The following is a 16,408-nucleotide window of genomic DNA, read 5'->3' on the forward strand; positions in this document are numbered from 1 at the left end:
GTACCTAATTCCAATTCAGTAAGGAGGCAACAGCAACCTAAAAGAAAAATATGTTCCTCCATCCAGTTGAGAATTCAATGTTAAGAGAACAATCTGTCAAAGACTGAAACTCTAGAACTGAAAGACTTAGAAATATTCCAGCCAAACATCACAGGAACCATAGCCAGCCTAAACGGCCTCTATGTGTCACCTAAATCCAGAGCATTCCGGCTGGACTACATCTCCCACAAACTCTGTGAAGGAAATTTCCTGTGGTGGAAAATAAGAATTTTTTGCTTGTCATCTGAATAAAACCTGCCCCCTAAAGCATTGCAAACAGCCTCCTAGCAGAAGAGCTGCATCGAGTCATCATCTGTATTGTACTTTAAAGCTGGAGCCCTATTTTCATATATTGGAAAAAAACTAAAAATGAAAGGAAGCTCTTGGGCACAATATTTTAATCCAAAACAAAGTTCAGGCAGGTTATTGTTTCTCCTCTACCTATTGCAGCAAATACCAGATGAGATATGATGTATCCTTTATAAGCAGCTTTATGAAACTTTCAAGTGCCACGTTCAGCAAAGTCTGCCGCTGAGCTTGTGATCAAAAAACCTCATAGAGGACAAATGTCAGAGCGAGAGGAGAGCTAGGAAATGTTAATAGCATGCCTTTAATCGCATGCTGGCTCTTCATCACAAGGCAAATGGTTTGCTGGAGCTACAGTTGTACTACAGTAACAGTTTGCTGAAATGAATGTAGCAGCATTGTTAACGCTGAGCTACTATTATGTTCTTAAGTGTGCATGACTTACTTTTAACAGAACAGTTCAGTTCACGTTTGTTATACAGACAATAGCAGCACTTTGGAAAAGGGTATAAAACTTTCAAATCTCCAGAGACATGTTCAATGTGACAGTAATTCACAGGCTGTTCAAAGCTCACTTTCATCAGAAAATAGTCTCTCCCACTAATGCAGCCACTGCATCCCCTACCCCACTTTTGGGGTTTTTTTTAACAGTTGTTCCATTCATAAACTAGTAGTGGAAGTAACAGCAAAAAGTTTACAGCCATTCCTAAAAATATACAGAGAAAGTCTAAAATCTTCTCGAAGTCAATCCATTTCAGCTGCAAACATACCTAGAGAGCAGGAATTTCACTGGGCAGGGATCAAGAAAATGGCAATATCTGTTGAAGTGCACCAGCCCACGGTTCACCCGAGGCAGACAGAGGGAGCTGTTGCTATTCAAACGGGAGATGCTCCCAGGCAGACACACCTGATTTTACACAACCAAGCAGTCTGAAAGATGACTGACACTGAAGACCTCATTTACTAAGGGCAAAGCGAAAATGCATCTGTAATTGCCCCCCCATTTCCTTCTATAGTTTTCATCTCCTCTTGCAAAAAAAAAACCCCACCAACAACGCAGAAGTGTTTTGCAACATTAAAAATGAGTTTTTCAAGCCTGCCTCAATTACAGCCCATTACCGAAGCCAAGCAGATTTGAAAGCATTTATCGCCTATGTGCCTTATCCCAGTGCAAGGGGAGCACTTATGGAGTGGTACAGGGAGTGGCAGACTGAAAGGACCAGAGGGCACTTCCCATGCTGCCTCAGAACACCATGGACCCATCTTCAAATTGACTGCAGCAGGCTTGCAACACAACTCTAGCCAAGTCACAGCTCTGGGCCTCCCCCCTGCAACAGACTCTTGCCTCCCAGCCCTGCTGGTAGCAGTTCTAGATGGGATCCACCTCCAGTTCTCCAGGCTCAGGCAATTTTCACAGTGACCTATCTAAAGGCTGGTACCTAAATTTCTGAGAAACAAATCATCTTCAAAGTCTAGGAACAAGAACATATGAGGATGTGTTCTGGATCAGACAGAAGTCCAATTAGCTGCTGTCTTCTACCTAGCAATTATTTAGAACAAAGTTCATACAAATTTTTACCCTTCTACAACCTCTCACTCCTGCCATCACTTCTGTCCTCATGAGGAAGGGATTCACCACAGAATGGAGGAGAAAACTAGCACCTCAGAGATGCAGCTACCAGAATCCTGTCGAAGGTCCTAAAGCCCCAAATTGCTCAGTGTTCAGCCAGCAATAGGCTGGGTGGCACAACTCTGTTTTCTTTGCACTTCTTGGCTTTTGCATTCTAGCAGCTTTGCTCGATGCATTAACAGATTTCCCCACGAAGTGCAGCAATGTCCTTGGCCCCAAAAACTGTGACAAGACTAGCAACGATTAGTTTAAACTGGGTATCTGAAATGCTTTTATTAGCAGGCTCTGTAGCAAATAGACTGCAATCCTCTTAAAGCAGGGAACTCAAGTCTGAACAGGAAATTTTAGAAACACAGAGAACATGCCAAAGTATTATCTGCTATATTGCTTTTGCTCATATTGGCAAGAGTGTTGTGCGGTATGAAGTGAGCTTTAGTTCAATATTTACAGCAAAGAAAAAAAAATGGCCTTTCAAAAATTAATGGGTGAAACACCCAATAAAACAAAAAAGCACAGGAAAGCAGCCTGACTATCTGATCCCTTGCCAACACCACATCCTTGCTAGGCTGCACGCTGCTACAAACAGCAAAGCAACAGAGGACAATAAGAGGGCAGAGATGGTTTCCAATGTTTAGAAGACATCCTTTGGAAGATTACCAGAGAGTATTTATTCCCTTTTGCTGTGTCTCAGCTTTAACAGATGGAATCCTAGTAATTAGACAGAGAATTCTACTGCACGCTCCTATGGAATTTAATGACTGGTATCCACTTGCTTCTTGCCCTGTACTTCTCGCTGAACTCCTTCAGGTGGGATTCCCCAGAGTACTCAGTCAACCTTGCCTTGTTACAGCCAATGGCATAAGACCTCCTGACCTCTGCAAGAATAGAGTGCAGAAACACCCTTACTGCTCCTTCCCGTACCTTTGAATTTGTCTCCCTGCTGCCACAGAAAATCTAATTGATGTCAGTCAAATTTAAACCTCATGCATGTACATAGAAGAGACATACATAAATATTCTTCTGAGCAAAACCTGAAGGCATCCACTGCACAGAGGGGGTTCAATTTCAGAATAGAGACCAGAACTTTACTTTCTACCCTGTTTAATAGTTTGATTTATATCCTCATTAGCCTGGGGAATAGCTCCTATTAAAACTATTAAAGATAATTTTTGCAATAATATCAAAGGATATGAGCAGGCATAATGATGATACTAATGATAAAAATTAATAACATTCATTATTTTTAATCATATGTACAGTTGAAATGAATAATCAGGAAAATAAACAAGACATTTTATGTGAACCTAAAATGAAGGGGATGTGAAAACACTATAAATTACACTCAGTTGTCCACTCAAAGTTTAATACTGCACTTTTGCAGACAAGAAAGTATTCTGCAGGCAGGCCAGACAGCCAGGAACCAGTGGGCAGCATAACATAAAGCAAATGCCTGTTCACCTCTTCCAAATCTGCACCCTTGATGCCTCCCTCACTCCAGGATAATGTGGGCATCTGGCACCTTACTGTATATATGAGACATACCTGGTTTGGGATGTCATTGATGCTAAACAGCATCAGTAACATTTCTTCCTTTAGTCTCTACAGCTGCTCCTTTCCATCTCACTGTCCATGTCCGCTCAGATCTCTGGCATAACACTGTTTCTCACTCATAGGAAAGGCAGTGCAGCCAGCATCTCTACAGACTTTGGCAAAAGCATATCCGGGGATCAAGCACAGCTGTCAGCACAAGCAACCCATGAAATTTCACACAGCAGCTCTCAGCAATGCAGGCAGGAAACCCTGACTTAAAGCAAGAGCTCTCCTGCCAGACTGTCATATACCGCAGTTGATTCTTCCAACCACGTTCCCTTCCAGTTATGAAACAGCTTCAAAATCCTAACCTGTTTTGGATTTCAAGACTGCAAGACTAATGTTCAGCAAATAGGACAACGTACTTCTCACCCTTGTTTCAAAACTCTGAAAACACAGCTCATGCTGAGCCCTACCTTCCTAAATACATACTTAAATGCACCTTTTGGTCTTAAAGGTGGAAAGATCTCTTCCTGAAAGGGGGCTTTTATTCAGGTTTTAAGAACAAAGTGGCAGGTGGGAAGTCAAGGAAGAAATATATCTCTTAACCAATGGAGTTATTTTCAACAACAGAACTGCAATTTCAGTGTTCATTAAAGGTCACCTTAAAGGTGCTGCAATGGTCTTTGCTTGATATTAAACCCTCCAGCGAAAGTTATGACGGCCATTTGTAAAATGAAGGGATTTTCTCTTCAGAACCAAACTTAAGCTTTTCTGCTGTCAAAACCTCTCTGTTTTTATCATCTAAAACACATGTTCTGTTTAAATTCAGAAATAAGTAATACAGCTTTTTGTCTGCAGACAGGTTGCACCTTTCAAATTTTGACTACCCTAAAGCTTCAGTAGCTGTGATAATCCACAACCTTGGCAAAGGGGCAGGTTACACAGAACTTTTTTGAGAAAGGTACTTTTACCTTCTCCTCACATAAGGTTCCATAGGACAGAGAAAAACCAGGCACAGAAGTGAGCACTGCATGCTCAAAAAAGCCCTTTTCCCCAGCTGATGAACTGGTGTACCACACACTGAGATTCTAGTTGCTCGCTCTGCCACGCAAACCTTTCCAAACTTGGTCAAGCTTACCAAAAAATCACAGCTGATCTCATAAGACTTTCCATGCTAGAAATTGCAGAAATTCCCAAAAGGAGAATTTGCCTCCTGGGCCACTGGAAAGGACACATTAAGGCTAATTTGTATTATCTCGTCAGTTTGACACACCCCAGGCCAGAGGAACAGTTTCATTAAAGCAAATTGCTCACAGATTGACAAGACAAAGCCCTGAGACAACAATGGATAGGGTATCCCACATCAGCAAAAGATTTTTACCAGCAAGAAAGTAAAAATCCAGAGTAAAAAAAACAAAACAAAACAAAAAAAAAAAAAACAAACAAACAAAAACCCCCCAAAAAAGGCCTCTTACCTCCTACAATATTTTACTTCTGCATTCCACCAGGAAGGGGATCATGCCATCCTCATAGACCCGTTGGTCCACAACACAATGTTACACAGGACAGTAGTCATGAAATCAGTCTTGAAGATGAAGCCCAGCTTCCCCAGAAGCCAAGCAGAAGAAGTAACAGCAGACTGTACTCCTCAGGTGGAGTTTAAATAGCAGTGGGCGGGCCCAGCTGAGGACAATTAGGGTTTGGATTGCAAGAGCCCTGCTGGGCAGCTGTCCTTTGTTGCTTGAGAGCAGGTGGCATCCATGGGAGAAACAGAGTGAAATCAGAGCACGTTTGGACAAAAAGCCTGGGATTTTTGGAGTATCTTCCCACATATTCCTTGAGTTATTCTGGGAGAGACAGTCATCTCCCAAGACATCTTTGCTTCCCAAAACACAACAGTCAGTGAGTAGGTCTTCCAAAGTCAAGAGAATTAGCCACTACCCCGAATTAGGGAGGAGGGATCAAAACTGAACCCGACAGCTCCAGTGAAAGGAGTTGTCTGGCCAGCCTAAGTTTTATCAGCTGCAATGCCAGGCTGGGTGATTTTCTGTCAGTTTGGAAGGGCTCTGGCCTTTGTTCACCTCTGGACTCCTTCTTTACCTATGGCTGGAGCTAGAGGCTGGGCGTCGGTTTATGGGACTTCCCTTTTGTCCTGGCACTTATTCCAGCTCAGCAGTGCAGGAGGCTTTGTGCCTCTCCTTCAGGCACACTGAAAGAAGCAGATAGCAATGTGTGCGTCCTCCATACGTCCACCCTCCTGTGCAAAATCCTGACTGTAGAAAAAGAGACGCTAACGTGATGTTAGGGAGTTCTCCGGGCTTCTCTTTGTTTTGCTCTTTCTCCTTGCTCAATATTTTTCACTTGTGAGTGCCCTATGCACACAGCTGGGTGCTCTCGAGTGAAATTGCAGTTCCCAACATGTCTGTGCTCTCACAGCATCTCTGAGACCTTCAGTGCTTGATCCAGTGCTTCAGCCAGTATGTTTGCCCCAGAGGGAACCTTCTGGCCCTTCCCTAGATGTGGAAACAGATTATTATGGTTGGCTTTACTCCATTTTTTACTCTCAGAAATATTAGTTCCCAAATACAAGGGCATTATGTGGCACCCACTGAGCTAAGCAGCTCTTGGAATGGGGGAGGTGAGATCCTGACTGGAACCAGTCTAGCTGGTCCAGCCCAGGGCACTGACACTTATTCTAAATCCTGTTTTCCAGACATGGGCTCAAGGGGGGTTGTTTCGGGGCTGCAAATCCCCAGCTTAACTCACTTCAGGAAAGGGGGCCAAACCATGGGTTTGGGCCTCAAAGGAAGATGTGTCCTTGGGCCTCAAGACCAACAGACATCAGACCCAGGGAGTTAGTCCTGTGTTTTCTGTGCTTGGGAATGGAGACTAAGTTTTGGGTTTTCCAAACTTGAAAACAGGCTGATGAGGCTGGTTTGGGGGCTCTAAAACAGAAAAAAAGGCTTGTGTGTTTGGGGCTGGGAAAAGGCTTCTGGGGCATGGGGTTTGGAGCAGAAACCAAGACCTGGTGTTTGGGCTCAGCAACTGAGATTGATTCATCTGCTTCTGAGCAGGGGGACAGGAGTGGGAGGGAAGGTGTTGGGTTCCAGGCAGGCAGGAGGTGAGCAGGGTACAGAGACCCCTGCCTGAGGTGGTGGTTCAGTCATGTTGGTCCCCAAAGTTTGAGAGGCCAGCATGCATCAGGCTGAACTTAATGTCTGAAAGAGTCTCTTGGGGGAAAAGACAGTTTTCACGCTGTTTTTATATGTCCAACTCTTAATTCGTTGTGTGTACAACAGCTGGAATAGTCATTAAGTCATTAGTTCATATTTAGACACTGCACAATTATGGCAGTTCATATTCCTAGGACAGTGATTGATTTATGACCTTGTCAAAACCCACACTGCTATAACGAGCAGAAGCTTTAATTAGCTGAAGGATGAGCAGGGCTGTCCCCAGCCAGGAGCAGAGCAAGCAGCCGCATTGTCCCCTGCACAGGCAGCCTGGCTTCTTCCTCAGAGATTCAAGGAATGCCTGGACAGTCTCTCCCCAGTTGCTTTTCAAGGACAGAAATGATGTGTCCCAGCACATCCGTGGTGCCTGTCTGGAGATTTGTGGGGGCAGTGTCACTGGCCCAGTTGTTCTCACTCTCCACAAACGAACCTACGACTGAACTAGTTCCTCCACCCCTGGAAAAAAAGGCACTTTCCCAGGAAGCAGCCAAACATTGTCTTCAACTTGATACGTTATACTTATACAATATTTTCTGTGCTTATTAACTAATTATTAAGTGTTTAATAATCAGACAATATTTATAAACTAGTAATTCATTATTATTTATATACTTGTAAGCTGATTATTCAACACATACTCAATATTAAACTATGCTATTTATGATCAAGTGAAGGCAGCAATTTATTTACAACCATATCAAGAGCCCCCATGGCACCAGAGCAAGCAGGAGCTGCATTCCCACCCCCATGAAGGTGGTAGGAGCCAGGCAGGATCACATAGTGTGCTGGCAGTTCCCCAGAACAGGTATTTTGCCTCTGCATCAGGCATACATGCAAAATATGCAGGAATATGAGTGGTGTGTTTCATTTTTATAGGTACTGTTGCCCTTACCAGTGTGACTCTCTAGTATCATTAAAATTAATAAGATTACCAAAGCAGCGAGGAAGAGCAGTAACTCTGTTACTTCTCAGCTTTTCAGTTTACAGTTTCACATTTAGCAAACTTAAAAGTTGACTTGAACTAAGGCTGTTTGGTACTGTAAGATATTGGTATATTTTACAGGTGTAACTAAGAGGGTGAAGCTGAATATGTAAGTAGAGCACATGAGAGCTCCTCTGCTAATTCTACTTAGTAATGATGGCCTGCTGCAGAGGCTAATCACAATAACGAGAACCAGGTAAGAGCCCAGGAAGCCCAGCTAAAAAGTAGAAAAAGACTGCAAGTTCAAAAAACTAATAGTATCTTTAACTGGAAAACCCCCTCCAACAACACAAAATGGCTTCCTAAATCATGAAACAAATGAAGACATTGACAAAGAGTTCAAATTCCAGGAACAGATGGCCTTTCAGAGTGATTCAGTAAGTCTCCATCAAATGCTAAGGAAAATGCTCTAAACCCAAGCACTTTCCATAACCTCTGTGGGGCACTCTGGTTCGTTGCAGAGGATTACAAGGCAACATTTTAAAAGAAGCAGGTGAACCTAGTTAGTGTAAGCTATTGAAGCTTATAAGGTACTGTGAAGAAAATTAACTCTATCCTGGCCAAACCAAATGAAATAGTAGAGGAAAATCATACCTTGTCTATGACAGTGGCTTAACTGTTGCATCTGTTTCCTGAAGCTGATGCTATGGCACAGGATTAAAAGTCTTGGGTTAAAACCCTTCCTGTGAAGGCAAGAAAGATGGCAAAAATCTGAGCCTAAGAATAATATCTAATTAACCAAATAAAATAAATAACCCACTACTGACTTTGCTCTTAACATTTAACTCCTATGGAGGAAGACGTTCTAAGCTGGGAAAGTAAGGTGGTCATTAACACCAGTTTCATGTTATTTTTAAATGTCTTCCATAAGCATCACAGGAGAGCAAGTAGTTAATTTCCCCACAAAAGTATTAGCAGGTACTTTTTGCCCAACTTCAATTATTTCAATTACATATTTATATGAGGAAGAAAAAGCACAACACTTAGTTCATGACCATGACTGAAGTTATAGGAAAGAAGAAAATGAGGTATAAATTCAAGGGTGTCTCAGAGTCCACAAAAGAGAAACTGTTTTCTGCCCACTGTTAAATATGATCAAAATTACCTGATCCTAAGTATATTTATGTTCAATTTGTAAAGAATGTATATAAGTTTCTCTAGATATAATTATATGTATTGGCAAATGATACTTGAGTTGGAAGAAACAAGTAATTCAATTAAGGCCAAATGTTTCCCACATGCAATCTGGTAGAATATAATTTGTTATCATTAAGCTATCTTTGCAATTTCAGAAGTGAGAACTATACTTTCATGGCTTTCAGAAAAATATTACAGAAATTAATGGTCCTTAAATAGGTAAAAAGAGTACGTAAAAACAGATTAAAAGCAGTACTTGGCAGACAGAAAAGATTCCTCAATTAGAGATGTCAAAAAACCTAAATGTGTAGTATGTGGGCATGTAACTTTATGGAAAAGTGTTATGAAATGACTAACAAGGAGATTGTAAAAATATGAAATTATTCTATTCCTTTTCTGCATGCTGGCTGTTATTTTCCCATCCTTTGAGCAAGATAGTCACTAAAATATGTAGTGTGTCATCTCTGCAGTAGGATCTGTTTGAAGTTGCCACCCACACCGTACCTGTGTGGGTAGAGAAGAGACTCCACCAGTGACTGAACCTGTGGGAATCTGTGAACACAAGGGGAACAGCCAGCACTGTGCCCTCGGGGATAAAACAAGTCACTCTGGGTTATCCACTGTGCCAAAAAGTTGGTCTGTGGAGTCTGTCAGCAGCAAGGCACAGCAACCTCCCAACAGCGTGTGGCGTTCAGGCCTCTCTCAGCTCCACAACTGCTGCCTGTGGCCTTGTAGCCTGCTGTAAATGGGGAGTAACATCTGCCTTGTGGGTGAGAGAAACTGACAGGGAGATTGAGCAGGGCCTGATGAAATTGGAGTGCTTTTCAAAAGCCTGACTACTCGACTTTCAGCTTACAAAATCTCTTTAATGGCATGCATTCAGGTCTGGTTTGTAAGACTAAAGTCAGAGTGATAGAGTTGGAGGAACTTGAGTATGGTTGGCACAGGTCACAGGTTAGAAAACAGTAAATCAAAACCTTCCACTTAAGGAGTTTTGGATACACTCAATCACCAGCAGCCCAGAAGCTCAAATAGGAAGGCCTGATGCTGACCATAAATCCCATATAATTCAAGCTTTAACACGCCAGGGCCAAGACCACCTTGTAGCCCTGACAAACATGAAAAGACAAAGGACTTCCTCCTGTCTGAGTCTCAACAAATTTCTCTTTGGAGTGTGGATGAACTGTAAGAAAATTGCAACAAAACCAATGCAAACAAACCAAAAAACCTTCACCTACATAATGCCTATTTGATATAGTCAAAGTACTAAAAATGAGAGTTTCTATACGAATTTCTCTCTTTTCTCAGGAGCACCCTTCAGCTTTCTGCATACAAAGGACAATCTTCAAACTCCCAGGGTCAGAAAACCTCCTTAAGACTTTCACATATAAAAATGTTTCTCAAGTTAATTTAAAAAGGAAGTGTCAAGAATATTTAAAGCAGAATGTTGGTTATTAGAACAACTGTCAGAATTTTTGAATTCTATTTTCATTTGGCAGCCCCATGAGTGCTACTGATCCAGGTTTCTGTCTTGGTAAAACAAAACCATTAACTGAAGCCCAAAGATGAACATCAGCTTGCCAGGAAGGTTAAGCAGATGGAGTGGTGGACACTGCCTGTCAAACTGCAGATAAGTTTATGGTGACCTCTTCCCATATTTTTCTTTGAGGATCTCAAAAAAGTAGAACTTGAGTTCAGGTTAAAATGTATGAATCAGTAAGACTAACATCTTTCAGCTGAAATTACATGGACTTCCCAGTTCTCCTGTCACTGTAGTGGGCTACTGTTGGGCTGTAGTCAGTCAGATTCTGCCTACTTTCAAACATATTTAGGATCAGTATTTCAACTGCAAGAAGTTGAAATTCTATCTATTCACTCTATCAAACACATGAAGGTGTTTGACATTCATTCTGTGAAACACACCCATCACCCTGTCTTCATAGTAGATCTTTTTTGGGCCAAACAACCAGCAAGATTTTTTTATTATTATTTTTACAGTCTTATAACAATTCCCCCACAGGAAAACTCAAGGAGTTCTTCAGAACCTTATTTCTTAAATGTTTGCTGTTATTAGGCTTAGCCATTTCTCCCCTCCCCCCAAAATCTCAGTAGATATCTTGTCATAACAAAGATGTCCAGAGTTACTGATGTCATTCTTTAAAACCTGAATATCTTTTTGGTGCCTCTAGCACTGCTGGAAGAGAATCTCAGCTCAATTGTGCCCCACTTAAATGCTCTAGGAAGCAGCAGCGAAGCAAGTGAAGAGTAGCCAATTTCAGCCCTACAAGCAGCTACTTTCACTGGGAACACACCAAGTGGACTGGAAGACTGCACAATGGGGATCTTGGCAGCCCAGAGGGAAGCAGAGAATACTTTGCCTTGGTGTCACACCTGCTGAAAGCTGATTGACGCTTCAAGGAAAATCAATACCCTCTCCTCTCTCTGAAAAGGTTCATGAGAAGAAATGGGACCTCTGTCTGCTAGAGCAGTGCTACTGGCAAAGACAGCAAAAATATAACATCCACAAGCCTTTATCAGAGCCTTTAGTATTAAGGACCTCTCCCAAACCCAGGAAGATGAGGCAGAAAGAAGTGGTGACCCTAAGTCCCAAAATGAAGATGCCATTCCCATTCTCAGTTTGGAAAGCTGTTCTGCAGTGAGGTGCCTGCCAATAAAGAAAAGACAGTCATACCAAATCAACTGGTCAAAGGAGAGTCACCTCATGCACAACAAAAGTGAGGAACTGGCTCACAGCACAGTTAGGATTGGTGCACACCTTGCATTTCTTGTATTGTCTCTGAGGTAAATGGGGACCATGAATTGCAGGTGCTGATAAACGCCATTGCAGATTACAACTCCCACATGAAGGGAAGAGAAGGGGCAGGCACTGATCTCTTCTCTCTGGTGAGCATGGACAGGACCAGAGGGATTGGCCTGAAGTTGTGTTGGGGGAGGTTTAGGTTGGATATTAGGAAAAGATTTTTCACCTATAGGGTGGTTAGGCACTAGAGCAGGCTCCCCAGGGCAGTGGTCACAGCACCAGCCTGACAGAGTTCAAGAAGCATTTGGACAATCCTCTCAAACACATGGTGTGACTCTTGGGGATGGTTCTAAACAGGGCCAGGAGTTGGACTTGATGATCTTGATGGGTCCCTTCAAATATTGTATGATTCTATGATCTAACCCCTTAGGCAGACTGCAGACCAATGGTAGAAATGTTCCTGCCCAGACAGGCAGAAAAACAATTGCCTCCCATAGGTCATATTTCCCATCTGCCAGCCCTGTGACAGTAGGCATCCGGGTTCAGACAAAATGAGGGTCTACACTATTTTGAGGTGCTACCTTGCCCTACAACATTACCTAGTGCAGGGCATATGCAGAATCACAAGTGACTTGTTTGTAGTAGTCCAACTCTGTGATTCCCCCTTCTCCTGCAAAAAACCAACCAATCACACTCTCATGTTGAAGAATACAAGTCAGGATCTATATTTAACTCCTCTCCCATGTGTGCATACAAAAGCATTACAGATTTACTGTGTAATTAGGTAGGTCATCTAACATCTACACCAATTATTTTTGCTTCTGTTTTTTGTGAACAACTTTAAAACTCTTTCTTGATTTTACTGTGTGAGATATGACAAAGAAGGAACTTGACATACTTTGCTCTTTCTGGAGAGATGCCTATGTGTCTTCTGGTTTATGAAGGCAACAGTTTTCTGGTGTGAGAGACCTGAACAAGGTGTTGAACTTTGATGACAGGCTGCTACAATGAGCCAATGGCTTTAGGGTATCATAGCAGTTTAATTCTCAAAGTTGAGGGGATTTTCTTGTTAGCAAAACTTGCTTTCTTGTCCAACAAGTGGGATCTCTGGACTTGCTGCCAAGGACACTGAGTCGTACTCTCAGAAGGAATTACACGTAATTGGTAGAATTTTTTTCTCCTAATGACTTAACTGTCTAAATTCTGTTTTTGAAGTGATTTAGGCCAGAGTCAGGGAAGTATTTTAGAGTACAAAGTTATAAAGTAGCTCAGTAGAGGGATTATCAAAACAGCTCCTAAATGCTTTCAAATCTGCGCCATGGGACCATTTCGAAGAAATGGACTTGCCAACACCCTTTAGCTCCCTACGGTTTTCAAAAATTCAAGAGTTCCTAAGTGAGGAAGGGGTTATTTGAATATGAAATTAATTAATTTCAGCAGTGAAACAAAAACAAACTTTCTCTAGAAGCAACAGAATATGCTTGTGCTTTAAAAAGAGGAGGGGTAATGAGGTTTATTTTTTACACAAATATGAATACTTTATTGCAAAATATAAATGATTCTCTTTAAAATAGATAATACAGCCTCTATTACTCACTTCTCTGGGTGTTAGAAGAGCCAGCAAAACCATGCCCATGTATTTTTAGTCACCCTGGGATTAATTCCCAGGCAGGTCCTTGTTTACAGTGCTATATTTACACAGAACAGCCATATGGAATGGGGATATTCCTCCTGACAGCTGCTCTGCTTCCCTCAAAGCAACAGAGGAAGGGACTTTTTCGAGATAATGCCTCCTGCATTTCCATCTCCCTACCAATTCCATCTTATACGCAAAGGCAACACCTCTGCTGTTCACAGGGCCCAGCTGGGGGCACGTGCTGCTGCGTTTTGGCAGGAATGCCCCAGACACAGACCTCAGCTCCCATCCCTGGGGATGCATGGTCCATCTCTTGGCCCATCACTCACCTCTCAGTACTATGAGGTGTAAACAATGCACGTGTTTGTCCCTCCATTCATCTGAGGGAAGCCACTGGTTTCATGGCGTGTTCATTGGCCTGCCCATCATTTAGAACACTGTCATTTCCTAGGGCAGAAGACAAAAAAATTGAGTGTATCAGTGATAAACATGCTTTCTTCTGAAACTGCTGATCTTCATTCTACGTATCTGCTTTTTTAAAAAAATCCTACTATTTGCTCTTCCCCAAACTCCTGTTAAGATCTGATCTCTGAACCCCCTTTGATCTCATTTGCAGGATTGGTGTACAGGAAGGGCTTCTTTCATTGTTTCCTGACTGTAAATACAAGGCCAGAGCTCCATCTCATTTCCAGAGAGGCAAAACTAGTCAGACCAGACTTTTGGAAGACCCCCCCCACCCCCTCCCCCCATGAGTATTTTAGTCCTACGCTGAGGAGTCTAGCTCTTGAATATACTGTCTGGTAACTTCAGCTTCTCTTAAGGTGGTGGAGAAGAACTGACTACCACACCAGCAATTTTATAAGACTTTTGCTAAAATGCTGTCATTCACAGCTGTGTAGTGACTATCTGGGTGGCTCACCACAGATATAATTGCTGCGGAACAGATGGGCATGACATGGGCCCTGTGGATAATGTCTTTTACCACTGCATTTTTCTATGCAGCATTCAGGTATTATTAGTAAGGATGAGGGCAGCTTGGTAGCTCTGGATTCTTCTAATTAAATAAAGCAAGATGAGAAGTAAAGCCTCCCTCTAAACTGTCCCTTTGTTGTGGCACCAGGAGGACAAGTCCACTAGAGTGCCTTGTTCCTGCAGAGAAACGCATGGAGCAGCACAATGAGACAACTGCATGCAAGTCCCTAAAAAGATACAGGTAGTCCGGACTGGTGGCTGATTTTTTTTGCTGTTGTCACCCTGCCTTTACTTACCCTGCTGGGGATACATGTGCAGAGACATTATCACCCACAATCACAGGACGTATTGTACACTTTAGAAGAAGCTTCCCCACAGAGGAATTTTCCTCTACTTTGCCAAGATGAGCTTTGCCAGCCAAATGTTCAGTCTCGTTCTAAAAAGCCTGACATCTGACCCTGTTGAAAATTTAACACGTTGGGTTTTTTTTAAAGTGATGCTGAACTGCATAATAGAGGGGATACTGTCAAAAGTTGCCATAGAAAAGGGGCAAGAAAGCAAAAAATGTCGCAAAGAAAGATAACAGATGCCACTAGGGCACGCGAGGTCATAAAGCCCTGTGCCCTACCCTGGTGAGCAGGATGGAGTGACCTAAGCCCTCACAGGACTCGGGCAACTTAAAGAAATACAGAACAAACATCTGAAAAATCCCTGAAATGCAAGAAGTTGGTTTGAATCTTCAGAAAACAGATCAACACTGCAAATATTTCTAGATCCAGCTGCCTTCAGTAAGGTTTCCCAATGCAGAACCCCTCAAAGAACATTAATTGTGATTTACCTGCCTGAAATACAGCTATTTACTTTTGTATAAATGAGCTTCAAAGGGTTTTTTCCCATTCAGATGAACAGACAAAATTTCTCTGAGCTGGCTACACGTGGAAGTTGAAAAGACCCTGCTTTAGTCAGCCAGGCCTAACTTTATGTTGACCATGGAGTTTGTGAAGTGGTTCCTCCTCAGGCAATCACTACAGGATAAATATTTAACATAAGAAATTATTTCTAAGCTGTTCTGCAGGTGACTTTGCAGATGATTGAAGTGATTCCTGCATGGATTTACAAAACTTCTTGGCACTGGGCCCTTTATATTCCTTCAAGTCACCAAAACTGCAGGACAAACTTCTTGTTTCCTTTTTTTGCTGTACTGGGACCACTGCAGGCCACCAGCTTGTGGATATCTTTCTTAAAACTCTCAAGAAATGTCTTAGTCCTCTAGAGATTTGAAGAGAAAGGTGTTTTCTGGGAGTCAATATGACCTGTTGGCAGGTTGCCAGCCTGTTGGATGATTTGGGTTGTAGAAAAGGGAGTGGGAAAAGCTGACTACAAAAGAAGGAGAGGGGGAGTTCTGTATATAGAAGCTCTGACTTTCACCACTTCACTTCCTTAACAGCTGTGGAGGGTGCTGAGCACACCACTGGGACTTCAGAAGGGCATGTTTTCAGTGTCAGGCTCAAAAAAAGAGGCACTCTGTCAAACCTATGGCAGCAGACACTAGAAATAAAGTTGGAAGAAAGGAGCTGGTTTGGGCCTTTTGTGTACAGAAACGTCTGGGTCTGCACTTCAGGCAGCAAGGAGACGAGATGGAGGAGGACTAACCCACTGAACCACAGTGGATGATGTGGGTCCTGAGACAGGGAATACCAGCAGGAGACACAAAACAGTAATGTGATAGCTAGACTGGTCTATCTGCTACTGCAGGAAAAGGCCAGCCAGCTGTGATTTCAACAGAGCCATCCAGTACTGCCAAATGATGGACTGACATAAATTTCCTCCCACCAGAGACAAAAAAGTAAAAAGAAGAAAAGAGCACCATTAGCACTTTCCAGTTCCACTGCTATTAAGAGCAAGTAAGCATATATTACACTGGGTAAGGTAAGCCATGGAAGGAGCAAGGGTTCAGAAGTCACCTGTGTGTGCCTCTTGCCTCCAGTCCTAGGAGAACTGCCATTCTCCAGTTATTGGATTCTGTGTCCTACCACATTTCAGAAAAAGTATGAAGCTATTCCAAATTTAACTTGAAAATTAAAGCAAAGTAAAATGACACTGAGAAATCCTAAGTACCTTTGCTCCCAAATGTATCTCCCACAAGCAGATTTTACTGACTTAAAATACTCTATACATG

The 16,408-nt window shown here is 42.5% G+C and overlaps 1 long non-coding RNA gene across 1 annotated transcript in view; it reads right to left on the reverse strand.

Annotated features, from left to right (window-relative positions):
* The window catches only part of LOC136291387 (uncharacterized), a 278,854-nt gene extending 273,749 nt beyond the window's left edge, over positions 1–5,105 (reverse strand). Inside the window, exon 1 of the long non-coding RNA XR_010721512.1 lies at positions 4,984–5,105. This is a non-coding gene — a long non-coding RNA (uncharacterized lncRNA). The remainder of the gene's footprint in view (positions 1–4,983) is intronic.
* Positions 5,106–16,408: the final 11,303 nt, after the last annotated feature.

This window comes from Chamaea fasciata, unplaced genomic scaffold (assembly GCF_029207755.1).
Source record: "Chamaea fasciata isolate MVZ Bird 193981 ecotype frontalis unplaced genomic scaffold, bChaFas1.0.hap1 SCAF_6, whole genome shotgun sequence".
NCBI lineage: Eukaryota > Metazoa > Chordata > Aves > Passeriformes > Sylviidae > Chamaea > Chamaea fasciata.